Below are 27,729 nucleotides of genomic sequence, written 5' to 3' on the forward strand. Positions count from 1 at the left end.
AGCAAGCTAGAAAATACAGATATCTAATTAATGTCAATTATGTCTTTTTAAAATTTATGATTTAAATGAAATAGGGAATTGTTCTAACCAATGTTCACTGGAAAATATATCCCTAAAAAGAGGATATTAGGTGGCACCCTAGAGATTTGAGTTCTAATTTCAGTCTGCTACTGGCTTTGAAACTGTAAGCAAACCACATTGCATCATTGTGCATAAATTTCTCCATCTAAATAATGACAACTTCCATAAAGTGTTTTGTAAGCATATGCTTCCATAAAGTGTAGATGAATGCTGTTAAAGGCACAGTTATTATTTTTAATAGCAGTACTTTATTAAATTCTTAAATAACATTCAACATTGAGATTACTAAGAAATTAATTGTATTGACTGTTTAATTTCTTTATCAGTTGTACCATCATCATAAACACTTACATGGCTGAACATATGTCATCCTATATCTCCTAAAACAAAGAAAAAAACCCAAACCAAACCAACAAAAGTAGCACCTACATCCGTATATTTCCTTATTGCTTCTTTTCGTTCCCATTTATTTCCTACTTCCTTCCCACTGTTGCTAGCAGGTCAGGGAGGGTGATCCTACATGGCTCTGCTGAGACCACATCTGGAGTGCTGGGTCTAGCTCTGGGTTCTTCAGTACATGAGAGATACGAACATACTAGAGAGAGTTCAACAAAGTACCACAAAGGTGATCAAGGGATTGGAGCATCTCTCAGAGAAAAGACTGAGAGAGCTGCAACTGTTTAGCCTAGAAAAGAGCAATCAGGATCTCATCAAATGGCTATAAATACCTGAAGGGAGGGTGTAAAGGTGTCAGAGCCAGGCTCTTTTCAGTGATGCCCAGTAAGTGAACTAGAGACAATAGGCAAAACCTGAAAGGCAGAAAGTTCCAACTGAAGATCAGGAAACACTTTTTTTATCACGAGAGGGTGACTGAGCACTGGTACAGGTGTCTCAGAGAGGTTGTGGAGTCTCCATCCTTGAAGATATTCAAAAGACATCTGAACATGATCTTTGGCAATGTGTTCCAGGTGGCCATGTTTGAGCAGGGGTATTGGACAAGACAACTCCAGAGATCTCTTCCAATATCAACCATTCTGTATTTCTGTGATTTCACATTCATGTTTCAGTAACTCTCCATTCAGCAACTGCAACATCAACTTTATTTCCCTGGGCTGTTCCCTCTAACCAAAACCACACTTTTCCCCAGTTATTTCATATTCTACAAATTTGATTACACCAGTATAACAATGACACTTTCTAAAGCGATAATATTTTGTGCTGCCTTTAATTCATCAAGAAAAAAATGGATCAAAAGACTTTTGCTTAATTCTAGAAAATGTCTACTTTTACAATGCAGATTGAATGCTGTCCTGGGTTCAGCAGTAGCAGTAATTTTTCTCCTTCTTAGTAGCTGGTGCAGTGCTGTGGTTTTGACTTTTGGCCTGGGAACAACACTGATAACACCGATGTTTTTAGTTGCTGCTCAGTAATGTTTACTCTGACCAAGGACTTTGTTAGTCTCATGCTCTGCCAGGGAGGAGGGGAAGCCAGGAGGAAGCAGAGACAGGGCACCTGACCCAAACTAACCAAAAAGGTATTCCATACCAAAGCACACATACCCACTATATGAACTGGGGTCAGTTACCCAGAAGGGATGAATTACTGCTCGGTCAGGTTGGTTATCGGTCGGTGGGTGGTGAGTGGTTGTTTCTCTTCCCTTGTTATTGTCCTTATCGTTATTATTATTGGTGGTAGCAGTAGTGGGTTTGTGTTATACCTTTGTTACTGGACTGTTCTTATTTCAACCCGTGGGAGTTACATTCTTTTGATTCTCCTCCACATCCCTCCAGGAGCAGAGGGGAGGAAGTGGGGGAGTGAGAGAGAGACTGCGTGGCTGACTGTGTTTAAACCACGACAAATGCATATATTGCATATATTGTAATTAAGCTGTTGTGGGAAATAACATATCAATGTTTAAAATAGTCTAAAGGAAACGTAAAATTTGAAATTAATCTTCTGCTATAACCTACCAAAGAGTTAAGAAAGTCATCTTTCATGCAGCAAAGGAAACAGCAAGGTAGTACCTGGATGTTGAGAGAATCAGGCATTTTGATTGTTTTTTTCTAGCTACATTCTATGTTTTGTTGTATTTTGTGTTTCTACCATTTCTCTTACAGTTGTTCCTTTCTGGTGGACAAGGAGTTGAGAAGACTTCCCTTCTCACCAATGAGTGCATAGTCTAGTTTCATTTGGCCAGAAAATTGAAACTAATGTGTCAAAATGGGAGAGAAAATCTGTCAGGACCATAAGGATATGGAGGAAGGTAATCAAGATGCTTCGCAATGACTGTCCTGTTTGAAACAGAGGTCATTATTTACCATTGAGAACATGCAGATAATTACTTCTACACCAGATTTTTTTCTCTGTATTTCTTTGGAAGCATTCCTTAATACAAAGAGCTTTGAAAATATATTTGATGATTATTTTGATTTCTAACACAGTATTTGTAGAATAGCAATAAAAAAAATATCTGTGAATAATCAGCCTTGCAATCTTTTGGTGAATTTGCCACCAGGAAAAAAGGAAAAGGTAAAAAATTCTATATGTCACTAGGAGGAATATTTTCCTTGAAACATACCTGATTTTAAGATTATCGAGTGTATATAACTGAACAATTATGTCATACCTTAGCTGCTTATATAGCCAAAGCAATATTCAAACGCATACCAAAATCCGTAACCCTTCAGCATGCACAAAGTAGAGCTCAAGAGACTACTGCCATAAAAGGAGTTTTTGTGGAAACCCTTATTTATGACTATGTGCAAATGTCTATATTTTTTTTATAGTTATTAGAGCAAAAAGTGGCTATGTTTATTATAGCAAGAATTTGCTTTGTAAAAGTTTTTTTTTTTAACACATTTCACTGCAATGCATCAAAGCATGAAATGACCATGATTTATTGCAAAAAGCAATTTCCAGCTGAGACAAAGTTATTGGAGCTCCTACTGGCTCAGCTGGAGGGAAGACGTTTTCTTGGAGGACGTTTTAGAGTAACTAAGTACAGATTCTAAGTGTCCTACTTTTAGTTACAACCACAATAATATGCAGAACGTATGTGCATACTAAATCCAATCACAAGTGGAGATATGGCTAATGAGTTACATTTCCTGTGGCATCAACCTCCATATGGCAGGTACAATATTTATCACACCATATGCTTGATACTATGGACAAGAGTACATTATGTAAACATGATTATGGCACCTTTTCATTGATTCAAGGAGTGGTATTCAAACAGAAACTGTTTCAAGCTTCTGCCAAGATGGAATAGCTGGAAGGAAGTCAGTAAGTATTACCAGAAGTTTCCCCAGTGGGGATGGTTTTTCCAATGAGACCTCAGAATCAAAATCCTGAATGACTTGTCAGTGCTAAAATACATCGCATGATTTCACAAAAGTGAATATTGTTGTGTTTTTTTTTACCTGGAGATTTTATTTTCAGATTGTTTCTCTGTTGCACATGCTATCCTCAGTGACATTTCTATTTTCCTGTCTGCCACTGAAAAAATTTGCCAGACAGTGAATAGGTTTGAAGGGTTTTTTTGGAAGTATTTAAACACATAATCTTTTCGCTTGCCACCTTTTAAAAAAGTAATTCTGCACATAGACTTATGACAAACTCTAGAAATTCCTCTGCGACTTTTATTATGGGCTTATTACATACAGGACTTGGAAGAAATTAAACAAAAGATGATGGAGTTGTATGTTAACATTACTAGCAAATTATTTTTTAAAGTTTGCTTTTGGGCTTCTTGTTTGTATTTTTGGTATAAATGTTTTGTTGCTGTTTAAAAATCAAAATCATTGACAAAGAAACATTTATCTCTTTTATTAAACAGTCTGTCAGTCAGTTATAAGAACATACAACGGTTGTGGTGGAAAAGATCAAAGGTTGTCTAACCCATCATCCTGCCTTAGGCCAACAGTGGATAGCTGAGGAAAACCATGAAGAAAAGAGATAGCATAGGATGGTAATTTGTCCAAATGACCTCCCAGTCTCTAACAATAAGTGGTTTTGGGACAACTGAGCAAGACATAGTGCGACTTCTTTTTTTGTAGTAGTCATTATTCTCTATATAGTTTAGACTGTCGTGAGACAGGTTAGTTTTACCCTGCTGATGATGTGTTGTTGCAATAGTATTCCTGCTCAGTATTAGAGGAACCGCAGGTTCAGACCCCTGGCGGAGGAGCCACTGGCACGAGGCTACTATCTGCGGGCTTATGACTGAACACCTCTAAGTCAGAATCGTGCCTTGACGCTTGATGTTGTTCTGTAGTGTCATCAGTCCCTCGAGATTGACCCTGGAGGTGGAGATGACAGTCTTGTTCAGAATGGGTGGGTTAAGGCCTTTCCTGAATCTTCATTAGCAAAGACAGGCCTTCCTCACAGGAGAAGGAAAACTCCTATCTTCAAACTCGGGCTGATGGAGCTCGTCTAGCCTTACAACGTCTTCCATCTAAGAGAAGAACACTCTTACAAAACCTAGGACCTGAGGACTTTGCTGTCACTGTCCTAGCTAGCTAGGCCATGGCAATTAGACCTCAGGTGTAAAGGGTGGGGCCAGTTCTGCGCACTGGCATAAAAAATCCTCACCGAAAAAATCCACTGTGCAGGCTGGAAGGGCTTACTCTCACCTGTCTGTATGGACAGGCGGGGGTCGAAAAGGCAGGTGACAAGGTGCGTGGGAAGCTGCAGATCCAACCTTGCATGCAGGCGGACCAGTGCATGGGTGCTTGAGATTGCCCAGGAGGTGACAGTCCTGGTCGGACACTTCCTGCTGGCCTAAGCTGCTTTTTTTCTCAACCAGTTTTGCATATCCCACATGCCCTTTTTCATCGTGCTTGTAGTAAGCGGGGGTAAAGCCCTTCCCAAATCTTTGTTCATGAAGCCAAGTCATCATCATATGGTTCTTATAGCTACCTTTTTTTTTTCTTTTTTTTTTTTTAATCTATGTTCACTGTAAGCATGAAGCAATTGATCTGATCATTCAAGCACGGTACAGGAAAAGGCCTTACACTGTAAAATTTTCATGGAGTTTTAGACAGCCTTGTATCCTGCCTGGTTTCCAGTCTTATTCCAGAAAGGCATGGATCTGTCACAGCTACCATGTCATATCCATCATTCCTATGCAGATATTTCACATATGTTAGGGCTTCTAAGACAGTAGTGGTCACATATGTTTATGCATATGAATCAAGTTCTTATCTGCAACATATTACCTGAAGCACAACACACAGGATAGTTCCACTTACCTACTGTCTAAGGTTCTATTGAAGTTAATGGAGATCTAATAAATGCTGTCAAAAGTGCTGAAAGCATAGCTCAGTGAATTGTACCATAGACATCTACAGATAGTTCAGTTGCACAGCTTTATTATCCATTGACTTGTTTATTAGGTCTCTATTAACCATAACAGAAGCATTCATACCTGGCCTGCATGGAGGCATTTTTCTGAAGGTGTCATATGGAACTGAATCACACTTTTGATGGGTATTCAGTTACCAAAACACAAGCTCCTAGTGCCATTAGCAACAACGAAGGTCTCCAAGACATCTGCATGGGGCTTTCACATGAGACACAGTACCTGCAGAAGGCTGTGCCGTTGTGCAACAAATCTTGAACTTGCCTGGTAAGGCAAGCATATTGCCCATACTGTTTTATACTGGCAAGGTTAAGAGACTCCTATACATGTCACAAATATATGGAAATAACTTGACCTACTGCCTTTATGTTCTCTACCCTAACTGGAAGACAATCTGATCTACTGTTTTTTTCCAAAATGCTGTTATTAACATCAATATAGTTAAACATATAATCTAATATTACTTAAGACTGTAGTGACAGGACAAGGGGTAACGGGTTAAAACTTAAACAGGGGAAGTTTAAATTGGATATATGGAGGAAATTCTTTCCTGTTAGGGTGGTGAGACACTGGAATGGGTTGCCCAGGGAGGTTGTGAGTGCTCCATCCCTGGCAGTGTTCAAGGCCAGGTTGGATGAAGCCTTGTGTGGGATGGTTTAGTGTGAGGTGTCCCTGTCCATGGCAGGGGGGTTGGAACTAGATGATCTTGAGGTCCTTTCCAACCCTAACTATTCTATGGTTCTATGAAATATTAAGGTAGTGCTGTTTTTGTAAACAGTATTCAGATCATACCTAAATACCTGCAAAAATATTATTCAGAGTAGATTATATAACTAAAAAACATTACTCTCATGTTAAAAAGTGCTGAAAAGACCATTAGTTTTCCCATAAATTTTAGAAAACACTAATCTTTTTTTTATTTACGAAAATACTAAGATCTGTCTGAAGAGGTCATTATGAATCTCTAAGTTTATCATCAAGAAAAAGTGGTATAAGGAAACCTTGAAAATTTAAATCAGCTTTTAAAAATAAACCAGATTATTTTTACTAGGGATCATAAAAACCTGAAAATTAATTATTGGAAAAATAATAACTATTATAAAACAAGGTAATACATATTATAAGAGAAGATGAAATTTTAGAAAAATTAATCATTACCAGTAAAAAAAGATTTTTCCAAACAAGCAAAATGTAAAAGTTTGCTTATTTTAAAAAATAAGTCATGTATATATGTATGTTCATGGGTGTAACATTTTATTGCTTTGCTTATCTAACAGTTCCTTTCAAAGGTCTCATACAAAAACACTGAATATTGACTTCAATAAACATATCTCTATTTTTCATCCCTTGAATATGCAGAGAAACAAAATAATATTCTTGTTGTGAAAACACAACCAATCAAACAAATCCTCCAATACACCACATCCCCTGTAAATATTCAAATTTAAATGCCTGAAGGAGCATGTTGCAATTATGCACATATATACATAATCCACTAAGTATCAACATTATAACAGAATCATAGAATAGCATTCTTTGACATAAATTGTCCTTCAATTTTATCTTCAAGTGGAAATTTGGCAACAGAATTGTTTGAATTGTTAATTTGTAATGACTTTTTATTATTTTTACACTAGATCTTTTTCACAGAAGGTAGCTCTAGAAGCAAGTTACTCTTTGAAAGTAATGAAGTTACTTACATTGACAAGGATAACAGTAAGGCTTTGTTTCTCATTCAGGGGACTGGGGAGGGGATGTGTGTGTTGAATATTTCTGATGTTTAAAACAAAATAAACAAAACCAGAGGCACACTATTAAAAAACTAATTAATCCACATTTCTGAAAAAGGTTTTCTGAGTACTCACATTAGGTATTAAGCATAATAACAGGCACTACTGACACACATACCTAGGACTTGGGACTTGCTCCACATGGTCTCAATACTACCTTCTGTAAATTGGTTCTATTTGCTAGAGGGCAGGTCACATAGTAATGCCATGCTGCAAGGTACTTCAGAAACACCTACGTGAAAATGGTTTTGAATTTCAGTGTTACCTTTGGCAAATTAGGAGGTTGTTATTTACCTTCAGCCTTCTGAAAAACAGCCATCTGATTAGGTAGGTTCACTTGGCAGGAAATGGAGAAGAGAGTTTTCACATTCCAGTCACTAAAGGTGGAATAAATTCACCTTGGAGACGTCTGTATCATCTCATCCTTTGGAGACAGCATTAAACTAAGTAACTAGATACCTAACTCATACCTAGTGAAAGTAAGCTGACTGGAAGCCTTTCTCTAATGACTAAGAAAAGAACTATGTGGTGTGATGAAAGACTTTATCAGAAGAAGGATGGTATTTAAGCTGAAAAAGAAATAATAACAAAAAGTGAAGAAAGGTAAAGGAAAACGGAATGAAAGGAATTAAGTATCAAGCAAGATGGAAAAATTAGGGCATGAAATAGAGTCTAAAATGTGATAGTAAACTGAAAAAAAAGAAACCCCAAATCTATAAAGCTTTTAATGGAAAAAGATCATAAAAGGTTAATCTTAAAACCCAGAGGTGTTTGGAAAACCTAAGAAACTATAAATCAAAGTATGAAGAGAGAGCTTAAGTTGGGAAATAGGAAAAGTTATAAGGGTCGACTTGTTTTTGTTTCATGTTCATGTTGAAATTTTGCACTATTTTTTTTCCATCTGATTTAGCCTGCTGGGTTTGACTTTGAGCTTGAAAAAGCCATGAAAAATATAAGATCTGTTATTTTGTGTGTGCTGTTTCAGAAACCAGTACATAAGCAGGTGAAAAAGAAAAAAAAAAAAAAAGGAACCAACAAACCAAATAAAAAAAAAAATTAGGAGAATACCTTTAGTAGGCAAAAAATTAATTAAATGTCCAATATATCTTTTTAACCCATTTCATTGAATCAAATGGTAGGTAATACAATCAGTCTAGGGAAGTTGCCAACTTTCCTATTATGTGCTACAATAACTAGGCATATGGAGTAAGTTAACAATGACCTGGTAAATTTCACTGCTTTTGTTGGTTTAAGCCAGACCTTTAAATTCACTGTTTTGGCTTTAATAAAACACATTATCAAAAAGAAGTGTGACATCTTCTTATAGAAAAACCTTTTATCTACATAAAGGCAAATTAAAGAGGAGGTGGTGGATTTAGAAGAACCTGTTTCAGCTATCATTCCATGCCACTGAAAGAAATATTCTCACTCTTGGTTAGAAACTATCACAAACAGCAAAACCCAAGATTAACTGAATAACTCCTCCTAGAACTTATAATTACTATCCAGCGAAGAATTTCATTACAGTGCATCTCAGGTGGGATGAAGTCCTGTGAGAGGCAAAAACTGAACACATTTTAAATCTGATTAGATGTGAATATTTAAAAAAATATATGTAGCTCAATTTTTATCTAGTTGCTGAACGCAGGAAGATAAATTCATCCTTACTAAACAAAAGAGTGTTGCTTAACAAGAAGCTCAATATGAGCTGGCAGTGTGCTCTTGCAGCCCAGAAAGACAGTCATGTCTTCGGCTGTGTCAAAAGAAGTGTGGCTAGCTGGTTAAAAGAGGTGATTCTCCCCCTCTACTTGCTCTTGTGACACCCCACCTGGAGTGTTGTATCCAGCTCTGGACTCCCCCAGTGCAAGAGCGACATGGACCTGCTCAAGTGAGTCCAGAGGAGGACACGAAGGTGATCAGAGGGCTGAAGCACCTCTCCTATGAACACAGCCTGAGAAAGTTGGGGCTGTTCAGCCTGGAGAAGAGAAAGCTCTGGGGAGACCTTGTTGCAGCCTTGCAATACCTAAAAGGGGCCTACAAGAAATCTGGAGAGGAATGTTTTACAAGGGCATGCACAAGGCAAGGGGGAATAGTCTTAAACTGAATGCAGGTAGAGTTAGATTAGATATTAAGATAGAGAGGGTGGTGAGGCACCCACAGAAGCTGTGGATGCCCCATCATTTAGAAGTGTTCTAAGCCAGGCTGGACAGGGCTTTGAGCAACCTGGTCTAGTGGAAGGGGGGTTCCAACCAGGGGGGTTGGAACTGAATGACCTTTATGTCCATTTTCAACCCAAACCATTCTGTGATTCTATGATTTTTCCAGCCATGGTATCTGAAATATAATCAGCAAAGAAGATCTAAAGTTTTGTGGGCATATGAGGCAGCTCTACCAATCCACAATTGCAAGTACAAGATCATAAACAATGTCTTGACAATTGGAGTTCCAGGAGAGAATCGTACTTTATGTGAACAATGTGAATGGCATTCTGCCTATGCTGCTGATCCTGATCAAGATGTCAGCAGTCTGCCTATCCAGCTGATAGTGGTCAAGGGGCAGTATGTAAGCAGGCAGGGTGTCATGGTTTTAAAGAGAAGTATATGTTTTTAATTATATATATCAGTTTGTATTGAAGATGAGCTACAAATTGAAATTTCTTACTCCAGGATATGTCAAAATGCAGAGTAACAAAACCACAAAATCCTTTATAATGCATAGCTCTCAGGTGGCCATATGGTCTACAAACCAGATTTGTGAAACATCTCATGACCCGAAGATACAGACACACACTTAATGTCATTTTCAAAAACACCCATGTGTCTAACTCTCCCTGATTTAATTGAGGGTGAAGGACAGTAATTAAATGATGAAACAACAGTGATGATAGAATTCTGTTCAGGCTCTCTTACATAATTTTCATAATTTTCCCTGGACAACAGGGAGCTAGATAGTACTTGAAAGAATGAATGTTTTAGTTAATTTTATTATGTTACTAAATGTAATGTTGCTTAGCTACCACAGTGGTAAGTACCTCAGAAAATCCTGCTTCAGGGAGCTTAATCTTTTTTTTTTGTCTTTTGAAGCAACAAATGTGCTGAGCAGCACAAACCTTATTGTATTATCACACTTTAGCAATCAGCTTTCACTACATTCCAAGTTTTATTTCAAATTTTTATATTTTCTGTGATTTCTAGTTACACAGACCATTTGTTTACCTGGGTCAGTGATTCAGATTTAGAGAGGTATCTTCTCCTGGTGTCTCTCTGAAGCACATGACTCAGGAGAGAGCAAGTACTGTATTTTACAGATGAAGTTGTCTGCCCACATTGACAAAGTACAGGAGAGTGAACTGCAGACCCTAGATCACAAGCAAATCCCACATCTCATTCATAGACTCTACCACAAGGGAGCAATTGGGAGTGTTCCTTAAAAGTGTCAGCAAGCATGACATGAGCAAATGCAGGATGAATACATTATCAGTACATCTTGGAGAGAAGTCTGTAATCATGTGTATTAGTGCTTGAAAATTATAAGGAAATAGCCTTCATGAACTAAGAGGTTCCCTACATATGTAGCTTTGCTTGTCAAGATTCCTCTATTGTGAAAGCCAAGGAAAGTATGTGGCTCAGCAAGTTTCTTCATTGCTCAGTAATTTGTTCTACTTGCATCATGACTGCTGGTCAGTCACTTTGCAGTGAAAATGAAGAGAAGCATTTGAAAAAAAAACAAAAAGAAGACTGACTTGAAGGATATGGCTTTGTCATTTTAAAGAAAATATGAACATACATCTTGATGTTAATATATGGATTTTACACTGATAAGGTAGGTATCTTTTTCTATTTTAAAATTTCTAGTCAAAGTACATGTAAACACACCCTGCTCCCCCAAAAATATAATCACCCCCCCCCAAAAAAAAAACAACCCACCAGTCTTGTTAAACTGTAAAATCTTAACAGCTTACTGTAGCCAAGAAATATACTGTATTTCCCAAAAGGGAAGCCTACCTTCAGCAGTTCAAATTACACATGATTCTCTTTGATAGGACGCTTTGTGGCCAGTATTACCTAAGAGATCACAAGGTTACTGCAATACCTCATTATGCTGTGGTAGAGTAGAAATCCCCATGAGTTTCTGTACACAAATTTTTCGTGGTAACTCTGTTAGATTTACATACACTAATCCAGGCTACCTCTTTGGATTTCCAAGAAGCATAGTGCTGTTTTTATCACCACCCTGAGCTTAATGAAAGTATAACACCTCTATTCTCCTCCATACTAAGGTAGCTGGCCAGCTCTTCAGAATTTCTATTAATATGATCTACAAGTTATGATAATCTTGGACTAGGTACTCAGTTTAACTCTCAGTTTTTAATGGAAGAATTTTACCTTATTAAGTCAAAACTATCAGATCATTTGCAAAACAATAGATGGATGAAAATTCTGAAGTAATATTGGGAGTGTTCAAAAACCGACAACAGATGTCCTTCTGTATTGTACCAGATCCTTACGGTGAGGAAAATAGTCAAATGTACATGATTCAAAGTCTGCATGAAATCAGCCAGGGCTTGCAAGCTCATGACAAATAGAGCCTATCATGTCCAACCTGGGCAAAGCTATTAAAAATGCTCCAGAGGAAAATATTATGTGTTGACACCAAACACTTACAAGCTGCCTGAAAGAACCAGAAACAGATTTCTTGGATTTTTATTTTTTTTTCACAGTTTTTCTCTAGACTAGCTGGCTACATATTGCCTTAACCTATGTTTTACTTTTCAGGTTCATTTCATCTTTAATGATCTCTTTTCAAGCTTTACATAGAAAATCTATTTACTGAGTGTTAAGTACCACCTTCTTCAATTGTTCTGCTGGATGAAGATAAATGTTTTGAAGGCTGATTTTGCTTCTCTTTACAGTTTATGCCCTCCTTTAAATCTTCTACTGTTCTTTGCTGTTTTTTGCTTAACGATGTTTTTTCTCAGATTCTCAAACCTGGCCCTTTATCCCACACTGGTTGCCTCATTTCCTTCATTCCTTCCTCAGTCCCATCTCTTCCTCTTCCCATCTGGCCTCAGTCCTATCTTTCTGTTCTTCTGGATTTAGATCCTCACAGTCTGAATTCATTCCCTGGATTTTCAGGGGTTTCTAGCCTAAACTGGGAAGCTCTTTAGTTAGTTAAAGCATGACCCTAACTGTATCTAAGTGTAGTAAGGCAGTGCTATGGTTTGGTTTTTATAAACTGAATACATTATAACTGTCAACCCAAATTTCTCCTTTTTTTTTTTTTTTTTCTCTTGATCAGTCTGCTCAGGTCCGAGTGCCATATTAAATAGTTGTCTTTCCAACATGTTTCATACTATTAGTGCCCAGACTGTCAAATTTTAAATCTTTGGTCTGACTGCACAGCAGCTGGAGGAGTTGGTGGGTGCACCACACTGATATGCCTGTTAGCTTTACTTGAGGTAATTCAGATAACAATAGCAAGTGTGAGAGCATGGACTTCAAGACCTGAAAATAAAAGCCCACGAGGAATCCCTTTAGATTTACTCAAGGGACTGAATCTTGTGCTGTATCTTCTGGGGAATTGTAGCCCAAACTAGCTAGATTATAGCCTGAGAAGGTAGCTCCTTAAATTATACTTTAAAATCACAAAGCAGGCATAGCCTTAGAGAGAGAATTATATATAGTTATTGTATCAAAGTCACAGTCAATAAACATGCATGCTTCATTATGACAGTAAAAAACAGACTAAAAGTGCAAAACAAGAAATGTATTCCAAGATGCTAAGCTTGTGCTTCTTAGGTCGCACAAAACTACATTAAATTATATTGAATTGTTCAAGAAATAATATGTGGTCATTGAACTAATGACTATTATAATGAACCACTATAAAGAGACAGAAATAAGACTGCTCATAGATGCTTCACTTTGGCATTTCCTGACATGGGCTTTTAAAAATATAATTTCAATGTCCTCTGAAGGAGGAGGCTAGGGGAATCTTTCTCTCTCCCTTTCCTTTCCTTTCCTTTCCTTTCCTTTCCTTTCATAGAATCATAGAATCATAGAATCATAGAATCATAGAATCATAGAATCATAGAATCATAGAATCATAGAATCATAGAATCATACAATAGTTAGTGTTGGAAAGGACCTCAAGATCATCTAGTTCCAACCCCCCTGCCATAGGCAGGGACACCTCACACTAAACCATACCACACAAGGCTTCATCCAACCTGGCCTTGAACACCGCCAGGGATGGAGCACTCACAACCCCCCTGGGCAACCCATTCCAGTGCCTCACCACCCTAACAGGAAAGAATTTCCTCCTTATATCCAATCTAAACTTCCCCTGTTTAAGTTTTAACCCACTACATCTAGTCCTGTCACCACAGTCCCTGATGAAGAGTCCCTCCCCAGAATCCCTATAGGCCCCCTTCAGGTACTGGAAGACTGCTATGAGGTCTCCACGCAGCCTTCTCTTCTCCAGGATGAACAGCCCCAACTTCCTCAGCCTGTCTTCATATGGGAGTTGCTCCAGTCCCCTGATCATCCTCGTGGCCCTCCTCTGGACTTGTTCCAGCAGTTCAGTGCCCTTTTTATGTTGAGGACACCAGAACTGCAGAGGGGCAGGATCACCCCTTTCGACCTGCTGGTGACTCTCCTTTTGATGCAGCCCAGGATACAGTTGGCTTTCTGGGCTGCAAGCGCGCACTGAAGCCGGCTCATGTTCATTTTCTCATTGACCAGCAACCCAAGTCCTTCACTGCAGGGCCGCTCTGAATCTCTTCTTTGCCCAATCTGTAGCTGTGCCTCAGATTGCTCCGACCCAGGTGTAAGACCTTGTACTTGTCGTGGTTGAACTTCATGAGGTTGGCATCAGCCCACCTCACAAGCGTGTCAAGGTCCCTCTGGATGGCATCCCTTCCCTCCAGCATATCAACCGGACCACACAGCTTGGTGTCATCGGCAAACTTGCTGAGGGCACACTCAATCTCACTGTCCATGTCAGTGATGAGGATGTTAAACGAGATCGGTCCCCACACCTATCCCTGAGGGACACCACTCGTTACTGGTCTCCAGCCGGACATTGAGCCATTGACCACAACACTTTGTGTGCGGCCATCCAGCCAGTTCTTTATCCACCAAGTGGTCCATCCATCAAACTGATGTCTCTCCAATTTAGAGGCAAGGATGTTGCGTTGGACAGTGTCAAACGCTTTGCACAAGTCCAGGTAGATGACATCAACTGCTTTAACCTTGTCCATCAATTCTGTAGCCCCATCATAGAAGGTCATCAAATTGGTCAGGCAGGATTTCCCCTTAGTGAAGCCATGCTGGCTGTCACCAAGCACCTTGTTGTTCTTCATGTGCCTTAGCATGCCTTCCAGGAGAATCTCTTCCAAGATTTTACCAGGCACAGAGGTGAGACTGACTGGTCTGTAGTTCCCCAAGTCATCCACTTTCCCCTTCTTGAAAATGGGGGTTATATTTCCCTTTTCCAGTCATCAGGAACTTCACCTGACTGCCATGATTTTTCAAATATGATGGCCAGTGGCTTAGCGACTTCATTCACCAGCTCCTTCAGGACCCGTGGATGGATTTCAGGTCCCACGGACTTGTGCACGTTCAGATTTTGAAGATGGTCTCGAACCAGATCCTCTCCTACAGTGGGCCCAAGGTCTTCATTCTCACAGTCCCTGTGTCTACCTTCTAAGACCTGAGTGGTGCAGTCGGAGCCTTTGCCAGTGAAGACCGAGGCAAAGAAGTCATTCAGAACTTCAGCCTTCTCCAAATCCTTTCCTTTCTCCTCCTTTTCCCTACATTTTCCCTTCCCTTTCCCTTCCTTTTCACTTCCCTTCCTTTTCCCTTCTGTTTCCCTTCCCTTTCCCTTCCCTTCCCTTCCCTTCCCTTCCCTTCCCTTCCCTTCCCTTCCCTCCCCTCCACTTTCCTCCCATCCCCTCCCCTCCCCTCTTTTCTGCCTATTCATATATTCATGTTCATATTCATGTCCCTATTCATAAATTAAGAAACTCATGTATGTGCAGATATATGCCTTCAAAACTTAGTGATAGAGCCAAGTGGTTTCTCATGCTTCCCCTTTGTGTTTCAAGTTGTGTTCACACCCTACACTAAGAGCTAAATTAGGAAAGAACATTGTCCCACCCCCATTGAATAAAACAGGCATTTCTCAAACCGTATTCTAGCCTTTACATCTAGTGCTAGCTGGGGAATTTGGTGCACTTTGGCCATTTCAAAATTTCACCAAGACTGATCCTCTGCTATTACACAAAAACTTTCAAGAATAGCTTCCCATCTCAGATTTTTAGCTTGCCTTTGCTTCTTTACCAAGTTCCTGTGTGCATTCGACTGTGATTAATTTTGATAAATCATATTTTAACCCCTGTTAAACAGCAGTATATGAAGAAAAGAATATGCATAAATATCAGCATCCTCAAAAAAAATAGCAACAGAAAGCTTCATCTCTACAGAGAAGGGACAATTCCAGGGAAAATTCTGAGCTATTATTTATACAGATTTCTCATAAAATAGACAACAAAATGCAATAGTATAAAAGTTGACTGTGTTAAACAAAAAACGGGTTTCCAGTTAGGCGATCAACTCATTTCTCCTGCCCTTCTGCACAGCTAGTATATTGCAATAATTTTCAAATACTGTTAAACTGGGCTGAGTTTCAAGCAGCTTTAGAAACACAAGATTGAGTTTATAATTTTATTCGTTCCTTTTTCTGATCCCCACAAACACCTAGTCTTAACATCACCATTTCCCATATTGACTGAATGCAGAACATGTGGATAAAATACTTAAATCTTTTTGAAAATGCACTAATACAAAATTAACATTTCCGTAGTGACAGATGGGCTGCCCAAAATTCTTTCCATAAAGAAAAGATGAGCACAATTCTGAATAGCTAGACGGTGGCTGCACACTAAATGAGCCTCATAGGTGCCTTTGCAGCAGTGACATCCTGTAAAGAAATATTCAGTATTTTTAGGACATGAGTTTCTGACTCTATTAATCTGTAATGGTGGTGACCAGCTATTTTGAATGCTTTGGTGCTGAGCCTTCAATCAAAGAATATAAATAAGTGTGATAGTAGGCACTCATAAGGAAAAAAGAGGAGCACGATCAGAGTTGCTCTAGCAGCATCACTGGATTACGAACAATGCAGCACCAAGTAATTTCCCCACTCTCCACATGCCAGGATTCATGGACAAGGGTGTTTTGAACACATTGTAAGGAGGACAGGTGGCAGAGGATATGGTTGGTGGTGTGATTTAACTTTTGTAAAAGTTTTGGGGTTTTTTTTGCAAGTTTATCTTTGGCAAGCAATTGAATTAGACTGTGCATCATACGGCACTTGCTAAAATGTGTTTAATCCCTGGAGTATAAAGCTATGCAGTTTTGTACTGCTATATTAGGGCTTTTTACAAAGGACATTATACATCAGTTAGCTGGCCAGCTATAGAATTTCATAGGGATTTTGTAGATCCTACAGAATATTTTGTACACTCAGTTACAGAAGTTCCCCACACGTTCTAATGGATTGCTTTTTTTATGCTCAATATAGCATTCACTGCAGTAACTCATAAATACTTTAATGAACTTAATGTAGTTAGTTCTATTTGTAGTCCCTTCAGTAAGTCTGAGAGAGTCTGCAGGGGGAGGAAGGTATATAAATGAAAATATTTTATAATTGTAATTATTTCAAAATTCATATAATATTTTCTAATAAAAAAAAACCAATTTATTTTTAATGTGGGTTGGTTTGGGGGTTTTTTCAGTCTACTAATCACAGAAGACAGGCTGCAAGTTCAAGAGAGAGTAGGAAATTTGAGGCTGACTCTTCACTCTCTCACAAGCTTGTTTAGTTCCTTTGTCCCCTTGGAAGACAGTTTCTTTTAGTTACATATTTGGTTTCCTACAACCTTTTCATTTTAAATCATTTTTGACTAATACAAGTCAGAAATCTGTTTATGCAAACACTCAGAATTTCAACAAGACAAACAGGTTTTATTATCTGGATGGATAATACCTAGGTATTTAACTGTAGGTGCCTTGTAAATCCATACCAGTGTGTATGAACATGTATAGTGCTGTGCATGATATGATTCTTCAAAATTTAATCATATTTTTATACTTTTTTAATACAGACTTTATACATTTTTTTTCCTCACAAATATATGTTCACAGAGGATTTGAAATACTTTTTTCATATATCAACTAGCAAAGTTCCCAGTCTAATTCCTGCTCAAAATTTAATCTATTGTACACTTAGATTTGAATCTGCAGACTAGAATTATATACACTTACTGCTTAGTCACCCGTTGAGGTTGTGAATTCAGACATCACCTTCCCATAAGCACAATTTGATTTAAATTTCTTCATTTTAGTCCCAGTGTGGTGCAGGTTTTTAAAATTAACTTTTGCTCAAATTCAGATAACATTATTACAATATGTGTGGTAGACTGGTTACTCTAATTTTCACTTTAAAAACATGCTTAGGTCCTGATAGCTGTACTCCTGCAGCATATCCAGAGACTCTATCATGTTGATGAGCAAGGTGGTTCAGATCCTGACTTCCAGACAAGACTGTGAAGAATTCAAGTGCAAGTTTCCCTGTTTCTTCTCTCAAGTCCTGTAGATGTGCTCTTAGTATGATTAAAGTAGAATGACACTGTTTGAGCCAATGACTCTCTAATGCAAAAATCTTCTGTAGCAGTGAGAACAAGGGCTGGCTTCCCTCCACTCTAGGCAGGGTTCTCTTGGAGTTACGTCATTCAGGCTGCTTTTTGCTAACACTCCTTCTGACTTCTTACATCCTTTACGGAGTGGCTGACTGAAACAGAAGAGACAAGCAGTGTAGCACTGTCCTAAACTTGATTTGACGTGGTGTTTATCATATTCATCTGCAGAACTTAAAGATGCCATTTGTAACCCTCGGACTGAAGAGAAATTGGAAGTCAGCTTTGTCAGCTCATTGCTGGGCCAGCTATCTAGACACTGCATTGGTATGCAAGAGGAAGGCAGAACTTTTTTCTTGGCTTCATTTGAAGACAGAAAGTTTAATTGTCTACAAAGAAAATAGAAAAATTAGTTCCAAAGTCCATGAAAGCTACCTATAAATGTAGCTTATGTAAGTATCACAAAGAGATGATAAAGGCTGAGAGAAAGAAAACTTCTTAGAGATATACTTTTCTTAAGTTATTCTTAGAACCCAATCATCTCATTAGTTGTCAACCTGCTCAGAGCACTGCTGTCATAAATTCCAGGCTATGAACACTCCCTATGTACTCTGTAGTGAATCTGTTCACCTAATTTCAGTTTCTGAATTTAATGTCCCCTGTACTTGAGCTGATAAATTTTTTGTACCACAGTAGTGCCAAAATGCCCTTGCAGTTGCATTCCATGGCACGAAGAGTATTAAAATAACTCTCTGCTGACAGTTGATAACAGAACATATTTCAGACAGAATGATTATTTTTTGTTTCAGCAGAATTTATACCAGAAAAACTTGTTTACATCCTTTTTTTATTATTATTGTTTCAGCATCATTCACCTTTATATTTGTAATTAACTATCACACCTGAAAAATCATGATTAGCATCAGGAAGTAATTGTGAAATTTTCTCTGGTTCACTGTGGAAAAAGCAATGCATATTTCCTCTTATTCCTCTAAATCCCACTGGGCCCTATAATGATAATGACTTTTCCTGGCGGTGCCTAAAAATTACAAACAAACAGCAATCCATACATTAGATGCTTTTAAAAGACCAAAGTCTTTTCTTAAGCACATGAAAAGATGCGGAGGAGGGGGGAGGAGGTGTTGGTTGACTGGAGAAAGAGCGAGTGGAAGAGAAAGTGACTATTACACAGACTATGATTTACAAGATCAGATTATATTCTTATGAGATGCAGCAGAAGGATCTGAACTCCTTCTGAAAACAGAAGGTTGTTTCAAACATACTCTCCACTAGGTAACCCCCTGCCTTGGTACAGAGGCTAGGAAAGGGTGGTGGTGGTAGGAATTTCCAAAGCTATTCAGAATATGCTTCCTTTTTTTTTTTTTCTTATTTTTGAAGCTCTTCCACCCTGTAGCAAAGGTTGTTGTAATTAAGAGATTATTATTAGGACCACCTATTTTGCTATTTCTAATCTTACAATTATGTGGTTAAAATTAAGAGAATTAATTGCAAAAATAGAGGATTAAAACAAGTTAAGCATTTCACCGTCAGCAGCTATGTTATAAACAGACTCTGAGAAAATAAGGGAAAATTTATCAAGATTAATTCTTGCATTTCTTACACACTGTTGGAATAGACAAACCTCCTAAGAAAGCATGAAAAGATAAAAAAAACCCACCTACAACAGCTCTACAGCCTTTAAATTATAACGTTCTCTCAGTCTAATATTTAACCTTGCCAACTCCAGAAGGACATGTTAGGTCTCATTTGGAAACTGGGAAACTCTTTTTCTCAAAACCTTCAAGCTATGAAATTTTAAGATTTAAACTGTTCCTTGTTATGTAAAGAGAAAGTTGTAGCTGTTTCAAGAATGACTCTTACCTACCTGAGATTTAATGAAAGGAGAAATGACTCACTCGCAGAGAGGAGGAAGCATTTCAGTATCAAGTTGTTATCATCTTTTCAACATCGTTTATTTTGATCTGAGATTTTGAACAGAGAGTCATTGCAGAAATGAATAAATGGGTGGGAGGCCAGGTGAGCTGTTCGAAAGTGCATGAGAAAGTTATTTGAGAACCTTACATTTATTGCTTTTGATGACTGGAGGCTGCCTCATAAATCAGCGGTCAATTTGTAGGAGGATGTTTTTTAAAAGCCAAATTTATTATTTTTGTTTTCTGACTGAAATGAGGCACACATTATTCTCATTCTTAAACTATTCTTTTGTTTGCTAAAAATTGATGCACAAATTGAAAAAGAGAAGAATCTTCCAGACTGCAAGAATTAATCATATCTTTCTGAGTATTATTTTCTTAGCGGTAGGTCATAGAAGCATAAAGTTCAGCTCAGCTTTCATTTGTATGTTGTTTGCAGGAAAGCTGGATTCATCTTGCTAAGCCTACAAGTGTTTCATTAAAATCTTACATATATGCACAGAGATATCTTTTAAATAGTTACATTAAACATCAGTGCACACAGAGAAATTGACTAACATTATTTGGTTATTACAGAAGGTAAAGAAAGAATGGGAGATTTATCTTTTGTGTGTGCCAAACATTTTCATGGAAGAATGGATTTCTAAAGAGGGCCAAACTACATCAGCACTTGTAACAGTGCAGTCTAAACTCTTTCCATAAGATAGGACATTCAGTTTTTAAAGACACATATTATGCAGCAATTGATAATTCACTTAAAATGTGCAGGTTTGTAACAAAATCATATTGCAGAAAAAGATTGTTTTTATTGTGTTATTACAGACGCCCTTTCATGGAGAAAGCTAGTGAAGTTTAAACACTTTAAACAATGTTTCTTTCATCATGATACTGAGAAGTATTCAGCTGTTTCTGAGAGTTCAAATCACCAGTGTAATTTCCCAGATCTGCAAAATATCTTGTGGTAAAAATTCTTAATGGTGATCTCTCAAAAAAATCTAGGCCAATTTCACATAAGCAAATCTTAAGAGAAATTAACCCAATTAATATTGTTAACAATTAGTGTACTCTGTAATGATAGATATATATCACAAAATCTTGAAGAGTGATTTTATCTTGAAAATTAAGCATTGCTTTTTAGCAATGGAATTATCAAAAAAAAAAAAAACTCTCAGGGATATTTCTGCAAGGTAGGAGAAGTGTCTATGCAATAGAAATAGATTAATCACAACCAAAGTTGTTGTCTATTGTATCCTCATTTTCATACAAAACAGTATTAAATATCCCATTATCCAGAAAAGAAAATTAATGCATTCCAGAAACTTCAAGACATAGTATTATATTAAATTCATTTTTATAAGACCATGTCCATCTTCTGCTCAAATTATTTATTTAATAATTTTTCCTAATCCATCTATTTAATATCTAATTTAAGCACTTCTGATAGTCTCATGATTATGAAGTTGTTAGCAGGTTAGATAATATAAAATATAGTAAGTGATTTCTGGCACAGGGGAACACAACAGATTTAGAAAGTCCTGTTTGTTGCATGGGACACCATACTATGACACTGGTGCAAGCAAGTTCAGCTCTTAATGTATTTGCTGCTTTTTACTGTTTCTGTATAGTCACTGAATTTTATCTAGGTTGTTTCTCCTTGATCATCTTTGCTCTTTTTTTTCTTGCAAGCACATGCATGCACATACACACAGAAAACCCATTACAAAAAGTATTGTCAACACAGTTAGCATTTCTTTCCCAATTCAGTGATGCCAGGTCTCTTAGATGGGTTTCATTCATTAGTGTTCTTGCTGGTCTCATTCATGCATGTATTTTTAATGTAAGATCTAAAATTGATATGTACATCAGGAAGGGATAATGACTCCATTTTTTGTACTAATAAAGCAGATGTCTATTGATGCAGTAAATGTACCGTATTAAAGGTGTTTTGTGATTGTCCTGGGTTCAGCAGTAGCAGTTATTTTTCTCCTTCTTAGTAGCTGGTGCAACGCTGTGTTTTGACTTTCAGCCTGGGAACAGAGTTGATAACACAAATGTTTTAGTCTGACCAAGGACTTTCTGAGCCTCATGCTCTGCCAGGGAGGAGGGGAAGCCAGGAGGAAGCAGAGACAGGACACCTGAGCCAAACTAGACAAAGAAGTGTTCCATACCACAGCACGTCATGTGTAAGGGAGAGTTACCAGGAAGGGCAGGGACTGCGGGTTTGGACTAAATATCAGTCAGTGTTCGGTCAGGTTGGGGGGGTGAGTTATCGGTCTCCTGGTGCCGAGGTGTTGTATTCTCTTCCCTTGTTATTTGCCTTATCATTATCATTATTGGTGGCAGCAGTAGCGGTTTGTGTTATACCTTAATTACTAAACTGTTCTTATCTCAACCTGTGGGAGTTGCATTCTTTTCGATTCTCCTTTGTCCCTCCAGGAGTAGGGGGAGGGCAAGTTGTGGGGGGGAGTGACTGGATGGGTTGTGTGGCTGGGTTTAAACCATGACAGTGATAGAAATGCATCTGAGGTTTTTGACCTACTGTATTCAAGGTCTATTGTTTGTTAGACAAAATTTCTTTCTCTTTACTATAAAAGGAAGCTGGAAATAAGCCTGTTATTTTGGTCTTCATTATTTCCAAACAAGTCCAGTCACCTAACAGCAATGTAAATCTTGGGAAAAGAATGAAGTAGTAGTAATTAATGAGCTTGAAGTTTCTTTCAAACAGAAAGAAACAATGTTGTCAGTAGGGAGTATATTCCCTTACACTGTTTGCATGAATAGTGTTATTTTAAACATTTTGCGTATATTTGACCTTTAGGTTTTCAGTTTATCCAAGAAAATAAAAAGAAAGTAGCTTGTTCTTTTTGGCTTTTTGTTGTTGTTGTTGTTTGTGTTATTAGGAATACAAAATAGACTCTTGGCAGAGAAGCTGGCAGCCATGGATGACATACAAACCAAATTAAAGGCCAATATTTAATCAATCCATTTGTTAAATCAACAGGTAAAAAATAGTGAGAAGGAACAAAGTCTGTTAGTAAAAGCATATATTCATAGCCTATTTACATGACTATATTAGAAAGCAAATATTTGTGAATGCAAGTAAAAGTATGCAGTGTGTTGAGTCAAAACACAGAGTCTGATGTTGATGTAATTTTTCTATTCCCCGGAAATGATTTATGAAAGAATTAAAAGAAATAACATAGAGTTTATGACTTAACTACAAAGCACTCTTTGTGTTTTGCTACAGCTATGAATTTCAAATACTACAGCAAGCCTCACAGTGAAAGTTACCATTTCTTCTTACAAACTTTTAAATACCATATTCCTAGATGTTAGGATCAAAAGAATATCTTGCATTTCTAATCTTAATATTTTATATTTAAAAACATATTGATTCTCCTAAGACTACTTAAATGAATAACAAAGAATATCTTCTATCATCTTTTGCCATTCCAGTCATTGCCAGCTTTAAGCACTCAAGAGTGTAAGAGAGCTTTTAGACCAGAATTTGGAAATATGCAGGAAAAAAAAAAACCCAAACACCCTAAACCTAGACAAACCACATTTTTTGTTGCATGGAACCACTATCTTTCTTTATCTAAAAAAAAGATGATAGAAGCAACCACTGATAGTGACTGATCATGAAAAGAAGCCCCAGGAGCATAGATACACTATAAAAAGATCTAGGAGGAAGTCATTATGCTGTTGAGGGAATAAGAAATTTAAGTCAGAGAGTTGTGAAATGTTCTCATTATAGGTCATCTCAGTAATTATCTGACATCTACAGATGGAGTCACTTCTTAATCAAAAGAAAGAATCATTACTGATATTGATTTAGACCAAGATGTTTGAAATAATGAGTCCAGTAACTCAAGTATAAATTTAGGGGTAATACAGCAACTTCTCTGCTAAATTTTCAGACTAAATAATAATGAAATATCTTATTACATTGCATGGTAATGATAATAAAATGGCCAGCAGAGTGTGAACTAAATTGCCCCATCATAATCTGCATGTTAAGGTCTAAACAAAGGAAAGAAAAAAGAGGTCACTAATGTTTACTATACCAGGGACAGTATAGTTTAATTAGTATCTACCAGAACAGAAGATTGTTTCTTCTCGTGTAATATATCTGTAACTGGCACTGCCATTAAATTTAAGAACCTGTAAGTGTTTATTTAGAAGACTTCTTTTCAGCAGTTCATAATTTGACTGTGAAAATCACCTTGGATATCATACAATATCTCAAAGTAGAGAACAACTATAAAATTAATTTAAGTTCTAAGCGTGCACTTGGACAAATATCTAGAATAAAAGTAAAAACAAGCACATGGGAAACTGCAGTTGTTGACAGGTATACATTGTTAGACAAACACTGTTTCAGAAATTAGTTTACTTGAGAGATGGTGATTTATTACAGTGAGAGCAGCAATGCTAAAACCATCGCTGAATGGACAAGAAGGAAGAAACAGTCTCTTGTCCCCTGAGACAGTTGCTCTAGGGCAGGGTTTCATCCTGTTTAGAGGTTGATGGCAATTCCATATCATGCCATTGTTCTGTGAATACGTAGAAAACCCTTTCTTGTCTATCTATCTGACCAAGAACTAACACTGAATGAAATTTATCCTGATCTGTGGGACCAGCCCAAAGCATGGAAGATAAGTTGTTAGTAGGTCATCAAATCTAAACCCTCACTAGCAATAGGTGTCTATCATGGTCCAGTCATCATAGCCAACACATTTCTTTTCCATGTGGATTCTAGTTATGAGTCCTCATATGACTATGAAATCCAGTGAGAAATTCTTCCCCACACATGGAAAACCTCTCGTGAGTAGTTTCAAGTGTAATTAGGACATCATAACTCCTTTTCTAATCTTTTTTAGTCTACTATCAAGTCCAATGGATGTATCACTTTTTTTTTTAATATATACATCTTTATTACTGAAGCTGATCACAGGCAGATTTCATTTTAGGACTGAATTCTTTCTGATACAGAGCATTTTGACCAAAAGGTCAACTTTTACTGAAATTTGCTCCCATTGCTTTGATCTATGATATTATTACCTCATCGCTACCATGTCAGGCTTGTCAGGCACTGCTCTAAAAACTGTAGTGCCACTCAGATCTGCTAATCCTAATGTTAGATTTCAGTTTTCTAGAACTTCGAAAAGTACTCATTTATACTGTATGAATAATCCTGGCTAGTTGCACCAATTTTGTTGTTATACCTGTATTGCCTGTTAGCATAAATTGATCTTATCACTATAGTATTTATTTCACCATTGAAAGAACAGTCCTATTCTTTCAGACACAATCTTGCTTGACTTAATCAGCTAAGCTCTTTCAGTCTCCTCACAGAAGGAAGACACACCCATTTCCCCAAATTAGGCTCTATTTGCTCTAGTGTATAAAGACAAAACACAAAGTACAGTTTATAATTTAACTTCAGCTTTCCAGAGAAAGCTATACAGAATGCATGGTAAAAGCTGTATTATGATCAACAATCATAAATAACAAGATAAAAGATATAAGTAGGACTGCAATCACACATGTATGTCTATGTGAGAACCTTTTCAATATTCAGAAAGATTGCAGAAGATGTAGCAAGGCTGAAACAGAGATATGAATGTCCTATCTTTCGTGTGTATTTTTAATATCATGTTTAGTCTGTCTGAGGAAAGAAACCCAGGATATCAGTTGTAAGTTAAGTGAGATAGTCATACACCAAATATTTTTACATCATCCATATAATATGGAAAGAAGCTTGAAAATATAGTGACATACAAGAAGTCTTGTAAACTTTGAAGGAATACATAAATTCAAAACATGACAGAATCTTAACACTGAGAGGGAAAAGACATGACCTTTTTATTCTAAATCTCAGGAAAGAAAACATGCTAACAGTATAAAAAAGAGATTAGGTGTCAAGGTCACCAAAGCCCCATGTAGAAGCAGATAGCTCTGCTGCTGCAGTCACATCACTACTGGGTGAACTTGGAGGATCTGACTTCTAAAATCAGGGAACAAGATCCCACCTCAAACAAAGCAGAGGTGGAGGACATTTGGTCAGAGAGGGTGAAGACAAAGAAAACCTGCTTGGGCAGGCAAAGCTGTCAGCCTCCTTCTACCCTTCTGCATGAGCATCAACAGAAAAACCTGGGACATGGTATTCAGGATGTAATGAATTCTACTGTGGAGCAATTATGGAGAGAGGCTCATTCAAAAAAGCTGCAGAGGGGCAGGATGCAGCTGCCAGAACTGAGACGTACCACAGAGAAGTCTTAAAAACTCTCCAGGCGAATAGATTGTAATCATGTAAGCTTGGATTTTATAGTTTCATAGTCTTTTTATAATTCTGTTTCCAGTGTCAGAATTATATAAATTTTAAATTCATGTAAGCTATGTGTTGTGTAACCTCTTTCTAGCTGATTTAGGCAAATCTTTCCTCAAAAAACTTTCAGAACCTTGAACTTTACCCCTTTTAACACCTCCTTTTCTCCGTTGTATTTTTTTTTTTTTTTTTTTTTTTTTAGTGCGCACATTCTTTTTCTGTCTGCAGAAGTTTGAGTTGACTTTTGTGTCTGGTACAGGTGTAAGGGAGATTGCAGTGGGGTCGGGGGCTGCAGGGTGGCCTCTGTGATGAAAGCCAGGGGTTGTCCTGTGCTGGACATTCAGCCAGCTCAAACACACCCACTACAGGGCACAGCTAAGCCCATCAGCCAAGATGGTGGTACTGCTGAGAAAATGTATTTAAGAAAGTGCAAAAGCACCATACAGGCGGAAGAGGAGGGAACAAAGGGTGAGAGCAGAGAGAAGACCAAGGTTAGAAGAGGAGGAGAAGAAGAGGGTGTTTCATAGTGGAATTTCACAGGGATATCCACACTACAGCTCAGGGAATGCCCCATGCCAGAGCATGTCTGAATTCCTGAAGAGCTGCATCTGATGGAGAGCCCTAACTGGAGCACAAGAAGAATGAAAACAAAATAGTGGTAGACATGAAGTGTTACTGACTGAATGCAACCCCCCATTTCCCACTTCCCCTCTGTCATTCAGTGTAACTACCCAAAACAGTTTTAACTGGCACTAAACTGATTTTCCCCAGATCAAGTCTGTTCTGCCCATAGGGGTATTTGGTAAGTGATCCCCCTGTCTTTATCTCTACCCATGAGCTTTCTTATTCCTGCTTTTTTTCCATTTTCTCCTACCTATCCACTGACTGGGGAGAAAGCAAGCAGCTGAGTGGGAGTCTGTCTATTAGCCAGACTGGTTAAGAATCCCAGTCAGGACTCTTTCACAGCCTCTTATTACAGTATTGCTCTTTGCATAACATAATGAAATATTCACTGAGACAAAGACAAAAGAATGATGTAGCCATATAAAGAAGGTACTTAACAAAACAAAGAAAAGGCAGACAACTGCCCTAGCTTATTCCTTATCTCCTCATCACTGCACCATTGACCTGGGATCAGATTCCTCGAAAAGACAAGATAATCAATTGAAAGTGTCCCATATCACAGCTGTGGGTTTTTTTAATTACTGTAATATTAGGTAAAATTGTCAGTTGCTGCAGCTCTTCCTCCTTGATGCCCAAGGACTAATAACTAATAACTAATAACTAATAACTGCCCTGTTTAAGAGCGTGTCTCTTGGAGATTATTCATACCATCATAGCAAGTACAGGATAAAATCTTTCAGATGGGAAGTGCTAAAATCTCACCTCAACCCTTACCATTCTTGATGATCAGTGTCCATATTGCACCACACATGTATCATGAGAGAAATGTAGCATGTGAGGGTAATGATATCCTTCTAGGATGACCTCCAGATCTCATCACTGCGCCATTGTCCCAGTGAAGGTAACGA

This window comes from Lathamus discolor, chromosome 2 (genome assembly GCF_037157495.1).
Source record: "Lathamus discolor isolate bLatDis1 chromosome 2, bLatDis1.hap1, whole genome shotgun sequence".
NCBI classification, from domain to species: Eukaryota; Metazoa; Chordata; class Aves; order Psittaciformes; family Psittacidae; genus Lathamus; species Lathamus discolor.